This window comes from Python bivittatus, unplaced genomic scaffold (assembly GCF_059951505.1).
Source record: "Python bivittatus isolate LINGU-HERP-01145 unplaced genomic scaffold, Pbiv_v1 ctg000610_np1212, whole genome shotgun sequence".
Taxonomy (NCBI): Eukaryota; Metazoa; Chordata; class Lepidosauria; order Squamata; family Pythonidae; genus Python; species Python bivittatus.
Genome location: NW_028277088.1, coordinates 47,832,905 through 47,860,285, shown reverse-complemented (window position 1 = coordinate 47,860,285; position 27,381 = coordinate 47,832,905). Strand labels below are relative to the sequence as shown.

General features: G+C 38.6%; 1 long non-coding RNA gene across 1 annotated transcript in view; it reads left to right on the top strand.

Annotated features, from left to right (window-relative positions):
• Positions 1-961: 961 nt before the first annotated feature.
• The window catches only part of LOC148214619 (uncharacterized), a 31,126-nt gene continuing 4,706 nt past the window's right edge, over positions 962-27,381 (top strand). The window contains exons 1-2 of the long non-coding RNA XR_015797792.1: positions 962-1,073; positions 4,328-4,477. This is a non-coding gene — a long non-coding RNA (uncharacterized LOC148214619). The remainder of the gene's footprint in view (positions 1,074-4,327; positions 4,478-27,381) is intronic.

Genomic DNA, 27,381 nt, shown 5'->3' with positions numbered 1-27,381 from the left:
GTGCTCATTACAGATAAATTACAAAATGATGGCATCCCATTGAAATTCTGGTCACCTGTGTGGATGGTTCTGCTGAATATTTCTCAGCAAACATTAATTCTCAGTAAATATAACTAAAAAGAAGAGGCAGTAATAATTCAGTTTAATCTCCCCCCCCCCTTGAGTCAACCCTGACTCCTGGTGACTACAGGGATGTATCCCTGCAGTTTTCTTGGCAATATTTTAGGAGGTGGCTTTGCCAGTACCTTCTTTCTGGGGCTATGAGAAAGTGACTGGCCTAGAGTCATCTAGCTAGGTTCTATCTTTAAGGACTACAATTTATGATCTCCCGGCTCATTACAGATGGGATCCCCATCCCCTGGGATCCCCAACCCACCCACCCAAAAATTCCAGGCATTTTCACCCAGACACCATTTTTGCTCTCCAAATACTCTCCCATAAGTTTATCCTTCTTGAAAGAAAGTCTTAACTATGCACTTAAATTATCACCATTTCTCACTCTAGTTCTTGATGACACTGGGGTTTAAGAGAGCTACTTTAAAAATAAAGCAGCAAATCCATGACCTAGTTCTATTGAGTGGTAAGAATAAAGCTCTTCAGTATTATAATGGAGGTTTCTGAGGTTTCTTCAGTGCCTTAACCACTGGACCAACTGGCTTTCTTTTTTGACTTAGCAGCCAATTCTATCAAGTGGTTCCCACTTGATCTTGAATCTTGATCTTGAGGCCACAAAGATAAGTACATAGCGGATTGCAGATAATGCATTGTTAATTTCAATAGGACCTGGGTGCATCAAACTCTTGCTTCCAGTTGGCCATTATTATTAAAAGTGGCCCAGGTCATTTTTAGGAATAAAAATGAAATACCATACATAGAGCTAGATCATGCAAGGATGACTTTCTGGCACAAAGAATCATGAGAATACACCCATAATTCTCCTTTCTGCTTCCTCCTTCTCCAGGGAATGCAGGTTAGGCCTTCCTTATGAGTGCATAATTTTACCGCCTGGACAGATTTCTAATTGTAGCAGCCATGCCAGAGGGAGCAGGAGTAAATTAATTACAAAGAAGACGGTATGTAGTCACCAACAAAAACAGCCAGATACATTCGACATGGTGTCTGACATTTAAATTAAGGAGGGATGAACCAGAGGGAGTCAGCCATTATCTCTATATTTTTAATTTGGCGAAAGTTAGTTCAAAAGTTTGCCAAACTTGTTAAACACGTAAAAGAATGTGGCTTCTTTTCTTTTAACTTAATAGCATGCACAGTTCCTATGGAGACCAACTGAGACCATGGCATATGCAACCTGGGCCCTCCAGATGTTTGAACTGTAACTCATATAAGTGTCAACTATCATTCGTAACTCATATGAATAAAATAACTCATATAAGTGTCAACTATCATTGCCAGGGCTCAGAGTTTCTGAAGTTGTAGTTCAAATTATCTTGAGAATTTGTAGTATCAGTGGCTTCTGATATCCTTACCACAGATCTAAAAATGCCTGCAGTCAGCAAACTGGTGAACAATAGCTTTCTTCTCACCAAATACATAACATACTGCTTTTCTCCAGGGAAGTCATAGCTTCAAGGCAAAATTATTCATAAGTCTGCTTTCAAAGGGGTTGACTGGAATGTGGCTGCACTATCTACTGATCCACGTTTCCTTGTCAATGCTGTGATGCTCATACCATGTTTAATCTATTTTATTCTAAACTGCAGTGAATGTTAATAATGCAGGCTTCCTTCTTTGATAAATTCACCTTTTGAGCATACTGAAGAGGTTAGATCATTATTCCTAATCTTAGAGAATTTATGAGAAATGCTTCTGGGCAAATGCAGTTCAAAAAAATCTATCATCTCTCCCTCTCTCACCTTTCAATCAATCAATCAATCAATCAATCAATCAATCAATCAATTATATATCTATTCCTTTTGTGTCTTCACCAAAAAACATTGTATATAGAATGAATCTGTATCCCCAACCCACCCACCCAAAAATTCCAGGCATTTTCACACAGACACCATTTTTGCTCTCCAAATGCTTTCCCATAAGTTTATTCTTCTTGGAAGAAAGTCTTAACTATGCACTTAAATTATCACCTTTTCTCACTCTAGTTCTTGATGACACTGGGGTTTAAGAGAGCTACTTTAAAGATAAAGCAGCAAATCCATGACCTAGTTCTATTGAGTGGTAAGAATAAAGCTCTTCAGTATTATAATGGAGGTTTCTAGGGTAGTCCTTTTACTTTATCAAAGTACTATAGTAACATTCTCTCCGTCTTGCACATCAAAGAGTTATCACTGGCTGGATTTAGGATTTTGCCATCCCTGGTTATGGAAGGAAGATTTTATAATAGTCCATCCCATAATCACTTGTGTCCTATTGGGTCAAGGTGATTGAGACACTGTTGCACTTCCTGCTGGGCTGCCCTCTGTATCAAACCTGGCATTTTGAATTCATACAAACCTTGTTAATTCATTGTTTAGGTCATGAAAAGAGGCAAATTCTTTTTCCTTGCTAGCAGATTGGTCTCCTGTAGCATCTAGGAGGGTCGCCAAATGTTGTGCAATTATAATTGCTGGAAGAAGGCTCTGGATTTAACACTGGAAGAGTTTATTCATTTGATTTTTTTTTCCTGAGCAGACACTGTTCATTATTCATTTTATTAACTATTTGTCTCTTATCCTATTTATTTCTTATTTTGGTTTTATAGTTTTGGCCTTTGAATCCAAAACAATAGACAACCTTTTCTCCTTTGCCTTCTCCTTTATATGATTGCTTTCTTATAGTTTGATCTTTGACCAAAATCAACAACCTCTTCTTCTACCTTTTCCTCCCCCTTTTTCTGAAAATGGCTCATAATTAAGCTTACCACAGTGGTTTTCAAGGCAGAGAACTCTGGATCAATGTTTCCTCCAGGTGACCAATCGGAGAATGCAAAAATCAGATCTCTGTCCCATTTTTTTCTTACTTTGTGCATTTTCCCCCTTATCACGAAGCTATTTCAGAACAAGACTTTTCAGTGTGTTAATGGGAAGCAGAGTTACCCCTTTGCTCAATTTAAGATGAGTATGAAGATAATGGGGCACCACAGGGATTAACCAGTTACATGAGGGAGGCCCAGTCATAGGAAATTTCCGAGCCCAAAGATACAGCATTACAACCTCAAACCTTATTTTCTCCCTTGATTCCTCCTGAGCCTCACCTGAGCCAGAAGTTGATGACTCAGGCTTCCTAATGAAGACTACAGGGTCAAACTCTCAGGATATGCCCCCAAACCAAGAGAGGTGCAAAAATCCTATGTGGAAATACCTTTTGTTTAGCTAGCATGACTAAGATCCCTAGAAAGTTCTATATCATTATATCCCCAACCTGTCCATAGATTTGCAATAGCTAGGGACAATGGACCATGAGCTAGGACAGCCCAGATCATTTGATAAAGTTTTTTTTCTGGGGGGTGGGCACGGATTTTTATTCACATCCGTGCCATAAAATGCCTCCATAGAATGGACGTGTCCCTTCCATCCAGCATCAGTGAAGCAGTACTAGTAGATTTGATATACTAGCTTTTAATATCTGCATTGTCCAGCCAGTACTCATAGAAGGTCATTATGCACTAGCTAGAAAAAGGGTCAGGCACTAAATCTGCAAATTATTCTCCTGTTAGAGGAGTTAACAGTGAATAGAATACCAATGTGGCTGTAAAGTCTGAAGTACAGGACACACATTGGCAATCTGTGCCCTTCCTGGCCTCCTTTAAATGACAGCAAAATGGACAAGCAGATGTAACTTGGTAGCACTAAAGCTCCATGCTACAACCCAGCCATGCAAGTATAGTTGAGAAAAAGGTTATTTCCAGAGGACAGACGAAGTTTGACTTTGTATAATCTAGAATAAGGTTCTGAAAAGAATTGGCTCCTGCTATTGTTTATGACTCACGTTTCATGAGAAAATGCAGCAGGAACATTATTTTGGTTTGTGGCACTCAGGTGGTTAAATCTGCACAATTTCCTTTTTGGAGCTCCAGTTTTGCTGACTTTATTTCAAGGCAATCAAAAGTGCCTCATTTACATTCACATTCACATTAGAGGCCCATATGTTAGCCCTGTTTAAAGGCGATATGCTGCATTCATTATGAAATATTTAGTTTTCTCATACTTTGAAATTATTGTGATATTGTTACAACACTTATTATATTTAGCCTCAAATGCATGCTATTTTCTTTTTCCTAATTTAATATTTTTACTGTTGCTTTTGTTATCCTCATTGTTGGGTTTGTTGATGATGACAGCTTCTACAAATGCAATTTTATTTTTGTTTACAGCATAACGGCAGCGTGCAAAGCAGAGAAATAATTCACCAGCCAGCTCTTTCATGTGACAGAATCTTATTCCTCAAACCTAAGACTTCATTAGCAAATGAGTATTTCAATATGCCTTGCAGAAGATCTCAAAAACAGCCCCTGAGTCATGAGGTAAGCGCTTTTTACACCCAAGGTACAATTTAAACAGCTTTAGAAATGGCCACACTAGAGAATGGCTTATGCTGGTATTATTAAGAATCACCGAAACCCCCATCTTTTCTCTAAACTGCCTGGGGAACTGCATATGGTTCTCTTTCTCCACCCATTTTTATCCTTACAACAACCCTGTAAAATAGGCCCAACAGAAAGATGATGATCATCCTTAAACTTTTCATGAACTTAAAGTTTGAAAGGAGACTTCAAATTTCTCTGAACTTCATCCAACATTTTACTCTCAAGATCACTCTGATCTACAAAATAACTTTGGCAGGACAGGATGGAGTGCAGGAATTCAAAGCAGACTCAGCGTAAAAATAGAACTTAAATTCAGTGCTTAGCTAAAAATAAATACACATATAAAGGGCTGATTGGGAAAACCATATATAGTGTTGCTCCTTGCTTTGGAAACTGGCCTGAAACAAAACCGATTCAGTCATTTGACAGCTGATCTACAGCTGGGTAATTACTATTTTCTTGTGCTGTCTTTGAGAGACAGACCTCATAGACAAAATATTGAGATAATTCTGGCTGGAATCCTCTGGTTCATTCACTGGGGTCCATATTAGGGCTAACATATCAGAGTAGCCGAAGCCTAGAGGACCCTAGGGGCAGCAGAGAGATAAAAAGAATTCTAGCAGTTGTCTAGATTTTTGCTGCCCAGGTATGGTGCCCTTAGTCAGTCTTTGTATGAGCAGACCAAGCCCATTAAGGATGCTTAAAGAATCAGATGCTTAAGTTCCAAAATGATTAGTAAGGTACTGTATATTAAGAAAAGACAAGAGAGCCACTTTGGTCTAGTGGTTAAGGCACCAGGCTAGAAACCAGGAGACTGTGAGTTCTAGTCCTGCCTTGGGCATGAAAGCTGGCTGGGTGACTATGGGCCAGTCACTCTCTCTCTCAGCCTAACTCACCTCACAGGTACATGTTCTGGCAGAAAGCCTGTATCTCTAAGTATCTCTCTGTAAACACTAGGACCAGGTAATCCAATGAAGCTGTTTTAAAGGAGATTTAGAATAGACAAAAAGGAAGCACTTGTTCATAAAACACTTCAGTGGTGAATGGAATTCATTACCAGAAGACACAATGGTAACCACTAACTTGGACATTTCAAGAGCTTTAAAAGAAGATTGGTTAAATTCATAGGAGGCAAGAATATCAAAAGATTCAATATTATTTCTAGTTTGCCTACAGCTTACCTCCAAATACTATTTACAGGGGAAGAGCAGTGGGAGAGAGTTCTGCTCCTTCTTGTGAGCCTCCCAGTGAGCATACAGACTTTGGGAACAATAGCTGGCATTCTATAAACTGTAAAAAGGATTCTGATTGCTGTGAATAAAACATTACTAAGCTAGAAACAGTACCATTGGTTTGAATAAAGGTTCCCCTCTCCCCCGTTCTGCTAATACTGTATTATTAGAAATGGAGCGGCAACTATTAGATTGTTTAACTCTGATTTATAGTTATTTTTCCGGAGAGGCAGATTGAAAAAAAATCTAAATAAATACATGTAAGAGCTAAGTATATGTCTAACCTCCAGAACATTTTGTTTCCCTTCTGGACCACTTGGATCCAAAGATCATTCTGAACACCATACACCATTTTCAGTTTGGAAGATGCACTTTCAGAAAAATGTTAGACCACCATGGAAACATTTGGATCTGTGTGGTTCAGAGGAGAAACAGAATTATAGAGTTCTTCAGAATGTCCTGTTCTCAGAACAGTAGGTTTTGAACATCTTTAATACAAGCTAAATGAGACCTTGACAAGATCAGATAACAAGCTGATCTAATCCCAGAATCTGATCCAACAGTAGCCAACCAGATGGTTTTACACAAGTCACAACAGGTTGTGAGTGCAATAGTAATCCCCTTTTTTGTGTGTTCTCCTGTATTGAGAAGAATACATCAGAGCAAGGGTTTGTTTTTCTTTTTCATATGAAAGCAAACTTAGCTCATTTTGCATTTTATGACTCACTGTTACAATACATGAATAAGACCTAGTTATTTCTCAAAATTCACATTTCTCTGAATTTGCAATGCACTTTGTCCAACATTCTGTGTCCCACAGTGACCAACCAGATGTATTCAGCAAACTCTCAAAGGTGGATAGGAGGACGATATCCATTTTCAGCACATGCTTTGTTTAACCTTTTTTCTTCATTTCAGAGATCATAAACAATCTTCAAAAATAGTAGCCATTGTCAGCCTGATCCTCCCATAATTATTTCCATTGCATTTAGAAAAAGGTGCACAAAAATACATACAAATTTTAGTACAAACTTCTAACATTCAAACTAATGTTCAAACTTCATGGCATAGGGCCGGGTTACTTGAGGGACTGCCTCGCCCCAGTTACATCTGCCCATCCCATCAGGTCTGGAAGAGAAGGCATGCTGTGGGTCCCATCTACCACAGAATTACATTTGACGGGTCCCAGGAGGCGGGCCTTCTCTGCCATGGCACTCACCTTGTGGAATCTTCTTCCTGTAGAAGTGAGATTAGCTCCATCCCTCTTAACATTCCACAAGTCCCTCAAGACCTGGCTATGTGATCAGGCCTGGGGCTCCCAGGAGATGGGGGAGATTTTGCAATGGCTCCCTTTTTAATGTTATCCCCTCCTATTTTATGTGCTTTTATAGTTTTTGTATTTGTAATTGTTTTTATGTATTTATTCTTTTTAATTGTTGTATGCCACCCAGAGTCACTTTGTGTGAGAGGGACGGCTATATAAATATGATCAATCAATAAAAATAAATAAATAATGTGAGAATGAGACAAATTGAAATTGCAAGTGGAAGAACAAACAGAGTAATTGAAATGTTCATTTTGCCCATTCCTAATTGTGTGGTATATTGCCTCCAGTACTGGAGGTTATGTATACTCTGGACTTTATGATAGCTTTATTCTATTTTTCCATAATCCTCTTTTAAAGCCATTCAGGTTGATGGCCATCATTATAGTCTGTGGGTCACAAATGCCAAAATTTGATAATGAGCTTCATGAAAACATTCTCCCTTCTGTCTGTCTTGCATTTCCCACCATTAACTTCACTGGATGCCTGCAGGTCCTACTATAATGAGAATAAAGAGAAATTTCTCCCTCCTATTTTATTCACAATCTGAATAATACTTAATACATCTCTATTGTACCTCCTTTTACTCTTTGTTTTCCAGGCTAAATACTGTAAACTTTCTTTGTAGGGGGATCACTCCAGTCCCACGGTTATTTTGTTTGACCTTCTTTATAGGCATATACAAAATGTTTTGGCCTCATTTAGATTCGTTTTACTGCAAACAGAGTCAGTATGTTTATAATAGGAATACTTTTTTTTTTTCCTTCTGGTTGTTCTTTATATGTCTGTTCTTTTTGAGCAGTACTCTTTGGTGTTTTTTTCAGAGAGATCACACCTGTTATTTTAAGTGTTCTGAAAAAAAGAGCCTACAGAAATATTATAAGAAGTGAGAATAAGACTTTTTCAACATGATATTTTTATCTGCAGGAGGTATTTTTCTTTTTCTCCAACTCTATAGATTACTTTTGAGAGACAATGAAAAGATTTCCATAAAGCCATTATGATTTACCATCCTTATGATCCTCAACATGGTATTTCCCTTTTTTCAGAAATAGCCAAATTTGGGCTGATATTTTCATAGGAACTACTTGTCATGTAATGTTATACTTTGTTCTCTGTCATGCTATTAATCTACATGAATAAATCAGTTTAGTGGAGTCAGCAATGATGCCCTAGTGGTCAATATGACTGGACATTTTGACAATACAATCTATTGTATCTATTACATATTCTTGAATTTCCTGTATAAGCTGCTGGTTTCTTTATCATGTTCATACACATACCTACCAATTTTTAAGGAAGTGTTTAAAGTTGGCTTGAACCTATGAAAGGCTGGCTCTCCTACAATTCATTGGTTATTTTCTTCAGGACAGCACAATGATGTTTGCCATTTTACTGAAATTTGGGCTTGGTGAAGAATAGATTGGGAGAGCTGCAACAGAGATGACCAAGTATTTGGGATCCTCTAATATCAAGGTTAAATGTCTGGAAAAACTAAAGTTCTCTTGCAGTATTCAACAACTTTGAAATAGAACAAATACTCACCTTCTACTGGCTGCTGCCCTTTTAAGTCCCAAGATCAAACCCCCACAACTTTGTTTTGCGGGAATTGAATAAAGTAGTAGATAGGAAATAGATCACCAAGCAGCAAGGAAAGATTTAAAATATGTTGGGCGTGGAATCATTGGCTTGTATTCTTGCTTACTGTGACGGTTACTTCTTATGTTGATAGGGCTGACACTTATCAAAAGCACAAACAGATGAAGACTGCTCTTCCTTCACAAACAGGGGGGAGTTCAGCCCTTAGCAAAAAAAAGGGGGACAAAATGAACAAGAGTTTTGCTACCCTAACGTGACTATCTATAAGTGTCTCATTTAAAAGTAAGCTACTTGCTGGAAATCTTATAATTTTTATCTTTCTTCTAATAAATACTGTTAACCATAACTCACGTTCCTTGGATTAACTCTTTCCAGTCCAGGCTGCATTGAGGCTGACACTTATATTTCCCTGGCAGAAATGCTCTGTACATCATTTGCACATGCTCACATGAAAGTTTGGCATTCTCTAGTCTGCCAGCTGATAAACCAACATTTTTCCAAAAATTAGGCACTGGGAAGAGGAGCTGAAGATAGCCAACCAAAATATTACAGTAGAATATTATTATGACTACAGGTAGTCCTCACTTAATGACCACAATTGGGACTGGCAACTCCATTGCTAAGTGATGTGGTTATTAAGCAAAACATCATATGACTGCAATAGACTTACGACATCAGTTCTGGTGCTGTTGTTAAGCGAATCACCCACGGTCATTAAGCATGACATCACATGACTGCAACTTGTGCCTTACTATCAGCTTCTCCATTGACTTTGCTTCTCCGTTGACTGCTTGTCAGAAGCCAGCTGTGAATCTCGCAAATGGCAACACATGACCATGAGGACAGTGCAACAGTTATAAGTTCAAGGACTGGTTGTAAAGTTACTTTTTCAGTGCTGTCATAAGTTTGAACAGTCACTAAACAGGGCAGTCATTAACTGAGGACTATCTGTATTATTTCAACATCAGATTGATTTAGCACTGCTATAGTACTGGACACTTACATGGTTCTTCAATATGATGTATTTATATTTCAAAATAAGCCCAAATGACACCAAAAATATTAAATAAAGGGGAGGAAACACACAGATAATCTTTTGCACTCTTAAGAACAATATTCCCATTAATTAAATGTTAGTCTCATAAATCAGCAATAATATAAGTATGTGTGTTTCACCACATGATGTCACACTATGCCCACAATATGGGAAGATTACCTGCATCTTCTAAAACCAGCCATTTCATTTGTCTGCTTCAACTAATTTAAGTTCGTTATTAAGAATGGAACTCTTGCCTGTATGTCCCCCCAGCTCCTTGAATGATGTTCTGTGCTATTTCAAAAGACCTCTCAATACAATACAATAAGATGTACTAGGAGCAATGAAATGCTACATAAACAGGCTCCAATATAAATGGAAGCAAATTGACAGCCTTCCTTTTCTATTTTTTGCTATTACACTATTAGCACAGTACAAAAGAATAGGATTTCCCCCTCAGGTAAAATCTATGCACAAATTGCGCTGCTAACAGATGGAGTAAGAATGCTTGTCTGCACTCACTTTGTGTACTGCTCAACCTTTGTTAACAGATGGAGATCAACAGGGTCAGACATAGTATGTCAGTAGCCTGGTACTAACAAGCACACCTCCAAACATATATGCCAGGTGCCTCTAAGACTGAGATTATACAGCACGTGGGCAATTCTGTTTTGTAATCCTTGAATTTAACGCAAAGTAATAAGCACCTAGATTTTTACAGATTTCTGCTGGATCAAATCCAGACTTGTCAGAACAGAGTCTAATCAACTTCTTTTTAGCTAAATAAATTATGTGTTGAAGATGGATCAAATATTTTTTCACTAACAAGGGTGGGCAATCATTTTCTGGCCATGAGTAAGTGTTAAAATTATCATCATCTATAAGGGCTGTGGGGATTTTGGTTATATCTTTGGGAGGGAAAGGACTGAACATTTTGGCCCTTTCTAATTTGTGTGTGTGTGGGGGGGGGGTTGAGTTAAATAAAAACAAAAACATGAATATTGTGCCTATGGGATGCTTAATGTACATATTTGACTTTTATTTTTTACTGGAAAATGTGGCACTGAATCTTGACAATATGATGAAGACGAAGAAGAGGTCCAAGGGTCCAACCTGACATATAGGTCCAACCTGACATATAGGTTAGAGCAATGTTTCTCAACCTTGGCTACTTTAAGCTGTGTGGACTTCAACTCCCAGAATTCCCCAGCCAGCAAGCTGGGTGGGGAATTCTGGGAGTTGAAGTCCACACAGCTTAAAGCTGCCAAGGTTGAGAAACACTGGGTCAGAGGGTAAACTAATTAAAAATGGTAACTCTGTATCAGAGGAATCCCAGGATGCTGTATATAATATTAGAAAAAGACAAATGCCATATAACAAAATATTTCAAAATAAGATGTATACATTATTTTTAAAAAATAAAAGATTATCTCCCACAACTATGAGCTAGTGTGATGTAGGACTCAAATTTTGGAATCAACTCCTCCACTGAAATCTGAAGCTCACTAATGTCTTTGACATTAAGAACAAAATGGGGAGGGTTTAATGTCAAATACAACACCCTGATCCACTTTTCAGAAGGATGGGATAAGAAGGCAATATACCCGCAGCCATGATGCAGGATTTTGAAGGGTAATCTCACAGTGTGATGATACCATAGTGAGTGCCTGTTTTCAGGGAGATAGATTATCTTGGGGGGGTGGGGGTACTTGCCATGTTCAGAGCAACCATCTGTCAAGCAAACGTAGTGTGGAGGTAAGGGGTTTGGACTGGGTTTGGGGACAGCCAGTTTCAAGTCCACATTTGATCAAGCAGCTGGGTGGATAATTCTGTACCAGGCCAGTCACTATCTCAACCTACTTACAGAGTTGTTATAGGGGAACACAAATGGACACCTTCCAAGTATGCTTAAAAGTTAAACATGCAATATAGTTCAGTGCTTACAAGAAGCTTTATTTATTCTTTTACCTCCTTTGTTTTTAAAATGTATTCTAACGTTTAAAAATGTGTTCTTGGAAACATTCATTTTTGAAGAAGGACAAGATCAAGGAAAAACTAAAGACCAAGATGAAGAGATAAGAAGAGTAGCATGTAGACAGATAAACCGGCATTCAAAGCAGAGGGACAGTGGATCAAGGACAAGGAGCCAATGGGATAAATTAACCACAAAAGTACTCCTTTTGATGTGAATTTCACATGGGAACCAAAAGATTTCATTGCAGAAATACAAAGTATTCAAGGAATCAGCCTAAATTTATGTTGCTATCCTACACATTTTACTCAAAAAGAGAAAGGCAGTTTCAACTTCCAAATAACATGAATAATAATAATATTTAATAAAAGGCACTACAAACTTTCAGCTTGACTAAAAGATGGCAAATTAAAACCAAGCTATGACTGCCAAAGTCTGTCTTCTAAACAGACGATTTTCATTGTTATTACAGCCCTCCTCTTCTTAAAAATGCCAGTTAAGTCAAATTAAGCTGCTCTGCAATTGGCTTTTCTAATTAATACCAATAGTTTATGGCAACTGTAAGCAAACAGAAACTCAGGGTGGTGGTTTTCGTTTTTTGCCACAGTAGTAATTTCTTTTTGTAGAACCAATGACCCTGGCAAAAACAGAGAGGAAGGGAGAGGGAACACTTGAAACTACAGCATATTTTGTTTTTGGTCTATCAGTTTCAAGCAAGGTCTGGGGTCTTCCTCTTTCCAATGGATGCAATGTAAGAAAAAAGACAAAGGAAAGTCGTCATATGAATGATGGAAGCAGGTGAAGGGCTAAAAGAGAAGATAGGATTCAGCAGTGGTTTAGAACAGCCCTTTTCAACCTTGGCAACTTTAAGATGTGTGGACTTCAATTCCCAGAATTCCCCAGCCAGCATGGGAATTCTGGGAGTTGAAGTCCACACATCTTAAAGTTGCTAAGGCTGAGAAAGGCTGGTTTAGACAGCTTTTGTTTACATGCATATAAGTACAGCAATGATAGGGAGGAATAACACAGTACTGCTGCTATGTCACTTTAAATAAAACGAGCTTCATCTGTAATGCATTTCGATCACAGCTGCTTAGCTAGTGGCCCCGCAGGAAAGACTACGCAACCATACAACTGGATTCGTACAACATACTGAACCAGAAATTAGCCACATACATTTTAACCTAATGGATTGCGCAACCCAGACAATGGGTTAATTCATGCCACCCCTTCTAAAATCTCCAGCACATCCAGATGCAAAATGCCTTTGATAAAGCAAAGCTGCTCATGTCCCTGTTCAGCAGAAGGAACAACCAAAAAAAGGGGAAAAAAATGATTCATTGAGAGGTCAAAACCGTGTGTTTTCACCAATCTGCATTATGTCAACGTTGTTTTGCATCTGCTGCCCTCCGTTTTGAGCAGCAGATGTGGAACTTTCCCCATGAGTGGTAGGACTTGATGGTTTGGTGTTGTGTGAGCTCAGCAAACTGGACTAATTGAAGGAAGTGTGGTTAAGTCAACTGTGGAAAAGTGTGTTCTGTGAAGACAGCCAGGATGAGATGGATCATGTTTTCTGGTCATAGTTCTAACAAACAAATATTAGGCTACCTCCATATGAGGATTCTGTGCCAGCTGGAAAACAAAATCAGGTGTCTGTGATCTGATAATGTAGAGCATGCTTGTTTATGGCTCAACTTCAGTAGACTTGAAACTGCTGAGAAGCTAATATTTCCTCTTAAAACACTTGGAAAAGCTGTGATTCCACCAAACATGTGAATGAGAAGGTCCGCCTTACCTCATCTTCCTAGAAATCTCCTAGATTTCAGTTCATTAGTAGGGCCTTTATGGGCAAAAGTGGCATGATGGCTTCACATTTTTTTAACATGACCATTCAGGCAAACTCAGCATGAAGTGCATGGATAGTGGAAATTATTTATTTCATTCCCCTCTTCTGTGTGGTGGGGGCAAGACCTCCCCCCTTTTTAAACTTCAGACTAAGGCAGCTTATTATTTGACATTCTTTATCCTTGTTCCAGCATTTTGAAGTTGGCAGGGAGGACAACCATGCATCAGTTTGAAACTTCCTGAAGATTTGGGAGCTGAATGTGTTGGCAATGTGGAATAGATCTTAAAGAAGAGTTAGGCCACCTGGAAATCTGTGTTAGATTACTACATTTCAGTTGTAAATATCCAGATAACCACTAGAGGGCAGCAAAAAGAGTTTTCTGTAGGATCTTGCTCCCCTCTGACGGTTCATGTTCTGACATATAGTGGTTATCAAGATATCTGCACCTGAAATATGCTTTGCCTAATCATATCACTTTAAGCTGCTGCAGGTACACCTGCATATGGTTTTTAGTGGCCTGGTAGGGCTGCTGTGGTGCTGGCATAAATCAGCAAAAGGAGAGAGAAAAGAGGCATAGGAAGCTTATTTCCAGCCTTGAAGTGCAGGTGTACTATAACAAAAGCTGATGAACTGACCTGGCTGCTACCCAGGACTGTTATGGGGCAGATATAGACAGCATTCCCATTGGTCCAGCCTTGTACATAGGTGTTGGGGGCTAGAGGCCAGGATGGGGTGCAGGGAAACACCCACCTACCTCCTCAGCTGTTGGGGGACATGCTGCCAGTCTAATCCAAAATTGGAGAGAGAGAGGAGAGGAGAGATAACAAGGGAAGAAAGGAGGAGAGAAAGCACAAACTACATAGACTGTTATAGAAGGGAGTGCCTGGAGAGAAAAGTTGATGTGAGTGTGTGGAGCACTTGTCAGTTCCCAGATCAGAGAGGGGAAAAAAAGTTAATGGGTGGCTTCTCTGGAAGAATAGAAGCAAAGTCCCAGAGAGATGGAATCTTCACCCAAGACCCAAGATGAGAAGGAGGAGGATGGCTGGCTATGGATAGAGAGTTGGAGTCTTTGGTGAAGCCCTAGTCTCTGGGGAAGGACTGGGCAGAACACTTCCGAGAGGTTCATTCCACAACAGAGGAGACATAGACAACAATCAGCTGAGCAGACCCAAGGAAAGATGATAAGGGGCACTGAGCACACTCATTCGTAAATCCAACACATTCCTTCCTTTTACTCTCTCTTGATAATTCCAGAACCTGGGGAGGAACACAGAGTGAAGTGGGAGGAAGTTAAGCATTTAGGAAGAGAGGCCACTAGAGGGGAATAATCACTGGGAGAGAGACTTAACAGAAAACCAACACTGGGTAGAAGCCAGGATCTTCTTGTAAATACCTTTTGTAAATAGTTTTGCTCTATATAATAAAGAAGAAGCCTGAAAGCCTCCATTGTTCCTCTGTGCCAACTGCCATCCTTGGAAACTTAAATACACCTCCAGTTCTCAAAGAACCCAGTTACACCATGGCACACCCACCCCTCTCCGGTCCCTGACACAGTCTTGAGGGCCATTCTGTTTTTGGCAGAAAGAGTCTAGATCAGGGTGTTCCTCTGTGCCTGCCTGGTGAAGTTGAACTAGTAGCACTATTAACACTGAACTGCCACGTCTCTGATTTCAGGAGAATAGGTGAGAGACTGCTCTTTATTTGCCAGGTCTCCAATGACATGGGTCATTTCTGTGAGATCAAAGACTTGATGAGTAAAGAAGGATCTTCTGTCTCAGTCTGACAACCATCCTAGCTGAGGGACTTCAGAGGTAGCACAATGCAGTAGGAAAGATCTCAGTGAAACCCCTGTTTAAAAATAGTGTGAAAACAGCTAACAGGCATGGAGGACAATTGCTCCTGCATGGAACAACTGGTTCCCCTGCTGTCAACTCTTAGGCTACTTTTAAATAGAGGTCCAGCACTCTTCCAAAAGAGTATAAAAGGTTTAAAAGTATTTAAAGTAGTCTGAAGAACAGATGACAGGTGCTGGGGGCCATGTGGTAAAGCAGGATCCCTCTGGCTTTACCACACAATCCCTTAAAACCTGCCCCTGTTTTTCAGGCTGCATAAAAGGTACTGGTAGGTTACCAGTCTGGCAGTCTGCCCGGGCTAGGAGAAGGCGGGCAGGAGAATCTGGCTACAGCTCCTCTCTACCTGCAAGGTCTTCCATCTGCAGCTGATCTGAGAAATGGGGAAGGACAGCCCATTAAAACAGAGCCTCTCCTGCTTTACTAGGCAGCCTCCACTCAGCTGGGAGGGGTGCTGGACTACCAGGATCTACCCAGTCCATGGATCAAGCTGTACCAGATTCTTCCTAGTGGTTCATCCATGTGTCAAAACTCACTTCCTCCCCCAGTCCCACCCCACATTACGGAATGCTATTAGCAGTTGTTTTTCCCATTGGTAGGTGACACTTTGTGGAAGGGGAGACAAAACCAAGGAATCCACCAAGTGCTTTTCTTGTCCTGCATTAAAGCTGTAAGCAACTCACCAAACTCATCATTTACACAGAATAGGCTCAGTAATCTCAGTTTTATGCTGGCATATTTTTCTGTTTAACTCAGAGGTAGATTGCATGTTAGCATGGCTTTCTGGGCATTCTCTTAGAAGCCTTCCAAACAAAGGAAGTACTTTTCTGGAGAAGACAATCTCCCATTGGCCATATGATATTGCGACCAGGAACTTACAGCTTTGAGCAATTTTGACATCTCCTTATGCCAATAGCATCTTAAGCCAGAGAATGCTTTGTGCTTGAAGGAATAGCCCATGCATTCATTGGGGGGATTCTTGGCTCATCCCACCTCCCATCACTTAAATGCCACCACAGCACTATGCGGGCATGATTAGATAAAGAACTCAAAGGCAGAGCTTCTGGCATTTTTAGCATCAAGCATTTTGAAGGCAATGGAGGTTTGCGATTATGGTAAACAAGACATGTAATCTCTTATTTTTGTGAAGAGGAGGAAGGCACACACACTTAAGCATGGACTTATATCAGGGTGGAGGGGAGGGAGATGGAACATACCAGTCACCTACTGTCCAACAATTTTTGTGCGCTGATAGTTCTCTGTGAACTCTATAAAGTAAGAAAAATGGAAACATGCCTGTCTGAAAGCATCCTGGTGTCTGAATAGATCTGAAAAGAATCAGAATAGTTCAGATCAGTCTCAGGTGTTTAAAACTGGTTTCAGAAGAATTGAAAGACAGAAAAGATTCACCATCTGGAAGTGCTCTAGGACTGGAAGAAAGAACAAAGGGAATATCAAGCATGCCAAGGTTCTGTCTGAACTCTAGAGAAAAGGGCTATGATTCAAGATAATGGACATTCAGCTACTCACAAACATAATGAAATGGGAGAAAGAGTCTGGGGATTGAGAATTTTAAGAACAGTAAGCACAAACTTAGGAAGAAAATAAAATAAGCTGGATGGTCAAGAAGGGACTTTGTCACTCAGAATGTGTCAGATGAATTGGAAACAACAGTTTTGCTATACAGAATGGTGATCCTTAAAGGGGTGACCTCTAGGTGTGCAAAAAAAAAAAAAAGTGATTGCTTGGTTCCTGATGAACAAAGTAGAACTTTAGGTTATTTTTCTTAGTACGGTTGGTAGAACTTTGTCTATAGGCCTTTACTCCTTAGTGTTCCTGTAGCCAAATACAGGAAGCACACTGATTTTTGATAAGACTCTAACTGGAGAAAGTGTTCCTGCTTGCACCCTTAAGGCAATCTATGATAGTTGAATTGAAGGCTGGAGGCACTTGTCCATGGGAATGTAAAAGTTATGTAGGAAATAACCATTTAATTTGCTTTTGCAGCAGACAATTTCAGTTTATCTTCCCAAACAAAACTAAAAAGCAGATTATTTGGGCCAAGACAAGAGAAGACACACAAAATAGCAATCAAACCTAGCTCTCTGGGGAAGGTACATGCTGGATTAATACATCATATTAATCCAGAATTTGGTTTATCTGGTTAAGCATAAAGCAATGTGAAAACCCAACCAATTATGATTTAACCAAGAAACCATGGTTAACAAATCATAGCTTAGCATGTTTGTGAACCAGTCACAGAGGAGTAGCCAGTGCAAAGAAGTTTTTAATAGATGTAAATTTGTTTGTATTGCAAATTATATTATCAGTACCTTTAGTTGTAGCTAAAGAGGTGAATATAGGTGTATTGAAAGTCAGTCTTTTAAGGGTTCAGCCTGCTAATTAGCAAACCATATTTAAAGCACAGAGCCATGACTTAGACATGTGGATCAGTAAGCAGCAAAACATGTCAGTCAGTCATATTATTTTGGTCATTGGCCAGCAAAACAAAAGAGTCAGAATTGATTAGAGTGAAACAATCTATAAAAATCATATAATGATACAAGTAAAATTGTAAGTTAAAAGTTTAAGAATTTGGGGCAGAAATACATGCTAATGTTATATTTGTAGCTATGAGATAAAGAATTCAAATGCAATATCAGTCTTATAAAACCTCACAAAAGCATCCTATAGTTTAAAAGAACCACTTCTATTACTCTGCCTCTTTGAAAAGATATTTTCATTGTCCTTTCTCGGTAGATGGCATTTTCTTCTAAAACATCCATCTACAGCTAAATATCTTCCATATGTCTTGGGACTGCAGTCTTTAGAATTCCCACTCACTATGTTTGTTATTCTGTCTGCAAATGTTAGGTAATGCCCCGATACATTTGACATCAGGATGGGGAGCGTCATTCTTGTTGCATTAAATTTGGGTCCTTTTAAGAAACACTGGGGATAATGGAAAGTTTCTGGTTAGGAACTTCTTTATTATGAAAGTCCACCAATCTTAATAAAGCATGTCCCAAAGTTTTTGTTTGAAAGTATTGTGTGTTAGCATAGACGTATTGCACAAAACAGACTACAGCACTGCTTTAGTATAAAGTGAATGATATGAGTGCTGTCAGGGAAAAAACCATGTTAAACCCGGGAGGCAGACACACCATAAAACAAGTCACTTCAAAGTTCTAAAAGCTTTATTAAATGTTAGTTTAACAAGCAAGTAAAATTCAACTAATAGCATACAAGGTACTCAGATTCACATTGCAATGCCCACCATCACGAGCAAGCGGTCAGGTAAGACAGCTTAGCCATGTGGCACCGACCCCCTCAGATGCAATCCTTTTTATCCTCAAAAACCACAAACCACAGACATGATGCCTAGGTTTAGCAACTGAACCATAACTTCCTTGGTGCTAATTTTACCATACTTTCCTGTTCTATTTGTCCCTGTCACATCTGTTCCCATCAACAAGTCTGCTTAATCTTGCAAGTTTACTTATTTCCTGGTATTGCCCTACAGGTCACATTTCAGCTAACTTGGCTTTATTAAATGCAATCAAAACTAACATTAAAACATATAGAAGGCTACTAATAATGTTCCTCTCACAGTGCCAGCTGTTGCCTGGAAGTCTAGAGATGTTTAAAACATGCATGGGCCAAGGGGATGGAGTAAGCAGAGGCTGCAGATAATGGAACTGAAGTATAGTCATTGCGGAAAATAAAATAATGTGCTGGAACTAATCCTAGGCAAAGAAATTATAATGCATTTGATTCAACGAGTTCTTATTCCATTTGATGAAAGAGATTTTCTAATAAATTGTTTTAGTTTTTAATAAATGTATTTTAGTCATGGAGTGAATATGGTGTTCCTATTCTTTATTAAGTTATAAGATGACCAAGTTGTGCGTACATGAGTGTTAGCCCTTCAAGGCAGACCAGATTGGGAAACCGGAGTTATGAATGCTAATACTACTTTTATTATAAGGTTACAGTAACAGAATTTTGCAAGTCTAAACATGCTTTCCCCTACACTCCCTTTATCTCTGTAAGAACTAGGAAAGATCAAATCTGAGACGCTTTCTCAAATTACATTTCTGGCTCAGACTCAGATTTCTTTTACGGGTAGTCCTCACTTAGTGACCATTCATTCAGCAATCGTTTGAAGTTATGACAGTGCTGAAAAAATAACTTTATGATCCATTTATGATCATTTATGACCTTCATAGTATCCCTCAGTCATGTGATTGCCATTACAGTCAGTATGTGTTGTCCTGTGCCTGACCTGTGTTCCCTGCCCCCCCACTTGCAGAGCAGATTGATTGGAGAGAAAGGAATAGAAAGTAAGCTGCTTGCTCTTCTACACATCAAAAGCAATGCAATTGCCCAGCAGCCTGTGTCTGGAAGCCACAGCATACTACACAAACAGCTTACAGTAGTCTGTTGAAATCTCTTTCTCTCTGCTCTGCGGTGGAGGGGGAGTGGGGGGAGAAAAAAAGCAAGCAATTTTTGTAGGCAATCTCTCCTTTTCCTGCTGCTGGTGTGATTGCATTGCTCCCAGTGTGTAGAAGAGCAAACAGCTAACTCTCTTGGAATCCCTCTCCAATCTCTCTGCTCTATAGGGGTGGGGAAGGTCAGGCAAAGGAGAGATTGCCTACAGAAATAACTTTTTTTTTCTCCCCATCTCATAGAGCGGAGAGATTGGAGAGAAAGAGATTTCAAGAGAGTACTCTAAGATGTATGCATAGTGTGCCCATGGCTCCCAGCCCCTGGCTGCAGCACAATCACATTGTTTTTATGTGTACAACATAGTAGCAGATGCTCGACCATTCCAAAGGGCAGGGGAGTGGTTAGGACATAAACAAATGCTGAAGGTGTGAAACAGAGTAGTCTTGTCTCTTTCCAGACTGAAAGCACAGTTGCAGTCACGTGATTTCCCAGTTAATGACTGCTTCACTTAGCAGCAGGATTGACGGTCCCAATTAGGCTTATTAAGCAAGGACTACCGGTATCTGTCCATTGTCTTGGCTGTGGCTCTTCCTCCTGTTCCTCAAGGTTTCTCTGACTTCCCATTACAATGAAGCCCTATCTTTCATGGAACAGTTATTTCTCTAGCGGTCCACAACCTCTCTGGCTTGCTATCTTCACACTAATTCTCAAGAAAGATCACTAGGAAAGTTTTCTCATTAGCAGTGCTAATAATAGCATTCAAGGGAGAATCTTGTCATTGAGAATTGTTGCAAATCTTCTTTCTCTGGAGAAAATGGAAGAAATTGTCCATCCAATTTATTTTCCTACAACTTGGTGGAAAAAGTAGAAAAGCAATTTCTGCCCAGTTTTAATTGAAACATTTGTGTATCTTGCACAGCTATGAATCTTGTGGTACTGGAAATGTAGCTATTCTTGTTTATATTTTCGTATTTATTCCACAATGATAATGTGCCAACTATTTATCTATTTGCCCGCACACATACACACTTTTTCCATTAGGAGTATTAAACATTTTAATATAAGAAATAAAACATATGTTGATGCACACCAGCCAGAATCAAATATACCAGCAGTACTGGCAGTCCTTGTTTAGTGACTACAATTGGGACCGACAACTTGATCATTGAGTGAAGTGGTCGCTAAGTGAAACCACAACTGTGCTTATGATCTTACTTCAGCTTTCCTTTGCTTTACAGACCTGTGAAGGTCATAAATGTGAGGATTTGTTGTAAATTTACTTTTTCATCACCGTCATAACTGCAAAGAGTCACTAAATGAGTCAGTCACTAAACAAGGACAACCTGTAATTTGAATATATATTTGTCTCTCTGATAGCAACATCGTCAAATAGGGCTTCTTCTCAAATTTTGCTATTTGCTACTGCTCATGTAGCAGGATTATACATTCTGTTTCTTCCTTCCCAGCAAGAGATTATCCATTAAATAGATGGAATCCTGGCTCAACTCAGGGCAAAATCCCAAGATTTCAATCTCCGCTATTTTAATAACTGATGGGTTTTTTTTATTGTTAGGATCTCCTCATTCTGGATGTTCCTGTACTGCAGCAATGCTAAGGAGCAAGTTATTCCAGCTCTATTATGAAGAGGGCAGGGAGGAGATTACCTACTTTTATCTGCATTGAATTAGAACCATGATTTTTCTTCCCCTCCTACTGGTTAGTGGGCTCAGCTTTAGTTCAGATATACACCAAAAAAGGAACGTCAAACAAATCGCAAGCCTTCATAGGAGATAAAGGGTTTTACAATTAAGTGAGGTGCTACAGAGTTGAGAGAATAGTGCTGATCATCAGTTATTGGTAGCTCTCTGCTACGTTGCAAATGAATTCAGTCTGGGACAGCATTCCAAATTGCTCACACAAGCTTTCTTTTATTATTTCTGTTTGGTTATGCTCTGACTCCCTTCCAGAATTGTACTTCATGCCCTCGTCTGAAGTTGTTCAAATGGCACCCCATGGCGTAGTGTGACAGTGAAAGGATATTGCCTTTGGAAGCTGCTAATGGTCCATGAAAAGAAAACAGCAGAAAATGGGGAAGGGGTTGTTCCAAAATAATAAAGAACAAGGGGGAAAAGTCTTTGTGCTCAACTATTCTTTGCTGTCAGATATTCAGGAATGACAAATCTTGGGTTTGGGGTTAAAGATTGAAATAATGTTTGTCAAGCATATATAAAACTATAAGAAGGAATAATACTTAAATGTGAACATTGAGATTAACAGTCGCTTTCACCAACAGCCGTAACTTATTTTCTACAGCTTGGTTCCTTAAATAGTATGTTAGCTTGCAATTTATTTCTGGATGATATCAGTTAAAGATCTAAATGGTGGAAAGTTTCAAAGAAGATATGATGCTATATACTGAGAATTAGCCATTTTTCAATGAGAATTAGGAAATTTCACTGAACGCCCTTTCTCATTAGGGGCAGGAGTAAAGGCAGATTTCATGGCCAAGGGGTGAGCTTTTTTTCTTTTTTTCTTTTTTTCTTTCTTTTTTCTTTTTCTTTTTGCTGAAAGCCATAACAAACATATTTTGGGTACTGTAAATATAGGAAATAGCAAGGACACAAAATGGTTAGGGCTAGAATGTTTGCTTTTATTTTTAAGCAATGTTAAAGACTCTATTTTAAGGCTTACACGGTAGTTACATTACAATTTCCTGTTCCCTAGCTCAAAATGGTAGGAAAGCACGCCATTACTTTTGCATTAGTGGTCACAAGAGACTCTGGAGGAAACACAAAGTGTATTGGTGCTCTGTGATTGTTCATCTGTGCAAGAAACCCTAACTGTCTTTTATACCCTTCAAGCAAGCTGCCCATGACCACGACTAATCTTGCCTATTGTTTTAGATTCCTAACACAGAAGACCAAATATCTAATAGGTACAGTGGCCATACGTCCTTTATTATAAAAGACAGTCCTTTACTCCAGAAAGCTGTCCTTTAGGTTCATTTAATTTAATTCGTTATTTTCTTGGTTCTGCTCTAGAATCTTCCTTTGTAAAGCAAAGTTATAAACGTAAACAATTAATTCTTTTAATCCTTGTGAACCTCTTTCAGATTTGCTCCTTTTTCATGTTTGTCTTTTATTTTTTCCAAGAAAATATGAAACCTGTACATAGGTGAGAAGATAAAGGTATCGGGATCTTTATACTGCTGTGTAGATTTACTGTGGTCCAGCATAGCTGGAACTCTGTGGCCATCATAATGGTTTTCAAGTTTGTCTTATTTGAGAAGATAGTTTCATAGAATTGTTTTTTATTTATACTAGAGTGTGACGATAGATAGATAGATAGATAGATAGATAGATAGATAGATAGATAGATAGAAATGATAGAGATACTTATTGCAATTCCATTAGACTACGTATGTATATTGAGAGTCAGTTTGGTGTAATGGTTAAGGCACTGGGCTAGAATCCAGAAGACCGTGAGTTCTAGTCCCGCCTTAGGCACAAAGCCAGCTGGGTGGCCTTGGGCCAGTCACTCTCTCTCAGCCCTAGGAAGAAGAAGGTAAGGGCAAAGCATTTCTGAAATCTTGTCAAGAAAACTGCAGGGACTTGTCCAGGCAGTTGCCAGGAGTCAACACTGACTCAAAGGCACAAATATATATAGATAGACATTGACATTGACATTGACATTGACATACAGATACAGATACAGATACAGATACAGATACAGATACAGATACAGATACAGATACAGATACAGATAGATATGAATTATAGTGCCTTTGAATCAGTACTGACTCCTGGCAACTACATGGACATGTAGTTTTCTTGGCAACATTTTTCAGAGTGCTTTGCCAGAGAGAGTGACTGACCCCAAATCACCCAGCTGGCTTTGTGCCTAAGGCAGGACTAGAACTCATGGTCTCTCAGTTTCTTTTATCAGAAAACAAAACAGAAATGCTATATTCATGAACAAGTTACTAGGCTTACTTTTAATATTTACATGCCAATGGTAGTTAAGATTATTATTAATAAAAATGGTGAAAATGACTATTGCATCTGGTCTAATGCATTGTTATTCATCAATGTGAGGAATATTTGTGTTGCTTGTATATATTGGGTACTTAGAAAACAGCCATGATAAATGACATCTCTTAGTATGAAAGTTAAAAACTAGAGCTGATGTTGTTTCTTTAATTTGTTTATCTTTGACATAAATGTCAGACATACTTCTGGAACATCTAGCAAACAGTGCGCTATTAAATGGCTGCTTTTTAAAATTGTTTATAGTGTAAGGAAAGGATATTAATAAATAATAAAATGACGGTAAAAGTCATTTTACCAAAGGGCATTTACTTATCTTCAAATTTTATAGTCAATATTAACATTTTCCAATATTATTATCAGCATTAATATTCGTTGTTGCAATATATGCAGAAAATAAACTCACATTCATAAAGAAAATGGACTCAAGATGTGAAAGATAATAAAAGTAATAATAATAATTTAAAAAACCTTAAAATTCAAGTTTATCAAAAAACACTGTAGGGATAAACAATGCTAGCAGGAGAATGTTAGAGATTTGTATGGGAATGATAGTGGTAAGTTAAAGAATGGAACTGGAGAAAGTGCTATAAATGTTAGTGTCCAAAGAAAAAAATGAAAAAGAAGTCATAAATACTTCAAGTTTGTTGAAAAGCGATAAGGCTGTGAGTGTAATTGGAAAACATTAAAATATGGATGCAGTTTCATAACAGAGTGGCTGTGTAACTTATTTAACATGTGTGTGAAGACTGCATCTGTGCCTGACAGTTATAAGAAAGTTGTTGTAGTCCCACTAGTGAAAGGTAAGTAATGAAAATAAAAGGTAACAAGAGTGAATACAAAAACTACACCAGAATTAGTGTGTTAAGTGCATCTGGGAAGGTAATTGGCAGAATTTAGACTGAAAAGGGAAGAGGGGAACAATGAGAAAAATGTGGGAATTGCAGTGAGACTTTAGGCTGGGATGTAGTACTGTATATGATGGAAGTAAAGCATACGTAAGATAAACGGAATACTTAGAGAGTGTTTCAACACTAAGCAGAGTGTAAGACAAAAATATGTGATGTCCCTTGGAAGTTTAATGTATTTATGGATGAATGTATAAGCTACGTTTGTATATTTTGTTTACAAAAGTCCACATTTCTTCATATCATGACTTTTGTATGCAGAAGATGCCATGATTCTGGACAAGAACACAAATGGTTTGCAACAAATGTTAGATTGCATTATGCAGTGAGGAGTATGGATCTGAAATTTAATATATCAAATACCAAGATGTGTTTTACAGAGAAAATCGAGTAAGAATTGCAAGTCATACATAAATGGCAAAAAAGTAAAATAAAATGTGCACTTTGGTAGAATGTTCACCAAAGATGGGAGAATAGAGAAATGTTAAGACACACAAAGCTGGTAGGGGTCTAGTGTGGGGAAATGATGTTTGTCAAAAGAATAAAAAAGGCTGGATATAAAAGCGTGCTTCAATCTGCTTTGTTATATGGAAGTGAGAATTGGGTATGCCAGGAGTAATATGGATTCCTCCTTAAGGAGTGTACATGGTAAAACAAGAAAGGATTAAAAATCAATGAGTGCTGAATGAATTAATCAAATGGAAAATAAGTGGCCAGTTTAAAAGAAGGATACTCAAGTTGTTTGATCATATAAAGAGAAATAATGTAGATCAAACTGGAACACAAATATATGAAAGAAGAGTGAATGGGTCAAGAGGAAGGGGGAGAACAAAAACATCGTCGTTGGCTAGAGTAGATGAGATCCTCCAAAAGATAGATATAAGAAATTTAAAGAACAAAAGGAATTGTATGAATCACTGTACAGATATGGTGGAAGCACCAATGCTTTACAAAGATAGAAAGGTAAGGAGAAGTTTAATGAATAGTACTAACATACACTCTTTTGAGCTATGTTTTTTCCCCCCTTATATCAGGCCTTGAATATCTTTGGCTGAGTATTTCTGATTTTTTTTCCTGTGCTTGCCTAATGTTGCTTATCATTAAATGGAATTATATGATAGGTAGGTATGTGTGTGTGTCTTGGAGGCCAATCTTTTTTTTTTCTTTAAGCTATAAATATTTGCTTTTTCATTTCAGCAGCTGCTCTTTAGGGAAATTGGAAGGTAACAGAAGGATCAAACTATGCCAGTTCTTATAGCATCTGAGGAGACTTGGCATTTTGGTGATGCTTTTATGTTTTCAACATGATCTAAACATGCCAAGCTATGCTGAGAATCTGGCTCCAATTTATCCAGAATTTAATGCATTTAGCCAAGAAATAAATCTATTTTGCTTTTTAGCATCTCCCTAGCGTAATTGTGCATTGGTCTTGCCAGGGCCATTTCCCTCTTTTCCCAAATGGCACCATAAAACAACAACAATAGCAACAACAACAATAATAATATTTTGTAGGGTGAAAAATGCCGCCCTAAGAGACAGGCATGTTTATTGTGTACTGATTTCCCCACAGAAATTAATTCCAAACAAATTTACATTCCACATTTAAAGAAGACATAAATTATTCATATTTCCTATGATCAGCATTCGGCATGTCTTACACTGGGGTACCTGTAATTTTTCAGTTTACCCATTTAAAAATTTCACTCGGTGTCTCATTAGCATGTGTTTTGTGCTACTATTCCGCTGAGGTAATTTAATAGTCTTCAATAGAATTATGTTCAATTAAAATGTGTCGGCTTTTACGATTCCAGATCTTTTTAGCTTGTAATTTAATTGCTTTAGGCCTCAGTTTTACTTAAGTACTGTTGACACACCTTGCTTACTAACTCTACTCACAAAGTATGAACAACTGAAGAGTGCATGTTGAAGATCGTATGTAATGCCAGGGTACACTGTTGTTCTCACCCATTTCAAGCCCAGTTCTGCAGTCTTACCCAACTGGGGCACTTTTGCCTAAAAGAGTGATGGAATAATTGTGGGCTCCTTCAGCGGGATGATGGTTCTGTGTGCATTTTGCATATCAATTTAAAACAGACCTCGTCTGGCTTCAGATCAGGGAGCATTTCCTTAAAATCTTGGAATTTTATAGTAAGGTTGAGCCAACCTTGTCTTTTGTGAAGACGATATATAGCATTCTGGCTTCTGAACGGTGTGATGTGATCGTTCACGTGGAATGGTTGACTCACCTCAATGCAAACTGTAGATGTTTATGTGCCAAAGAAGGCCCTATATATTGTGTCTGCCACGGAAATCAATATTTCTTGAGAATGAAAATTCTATTCAATCCAGGATAGAAGCAGCAGCCATCATATCTTGTTACCAAACATTGAGAGATTCGAAGAAGTCTTGCTTGAGTTAAATAACTAACACACAAGACCCTTTGCCAAAGAGATACTAGCCAACACAATGCAACAGGCCACAAAATGCAACAATGGTACCAGGGATCATAGTATTCCAGGCACCAGCAGCAGCACAAATGCTTTAATATAGAACATGTCAAAAGTGTACTTTCCCTTATA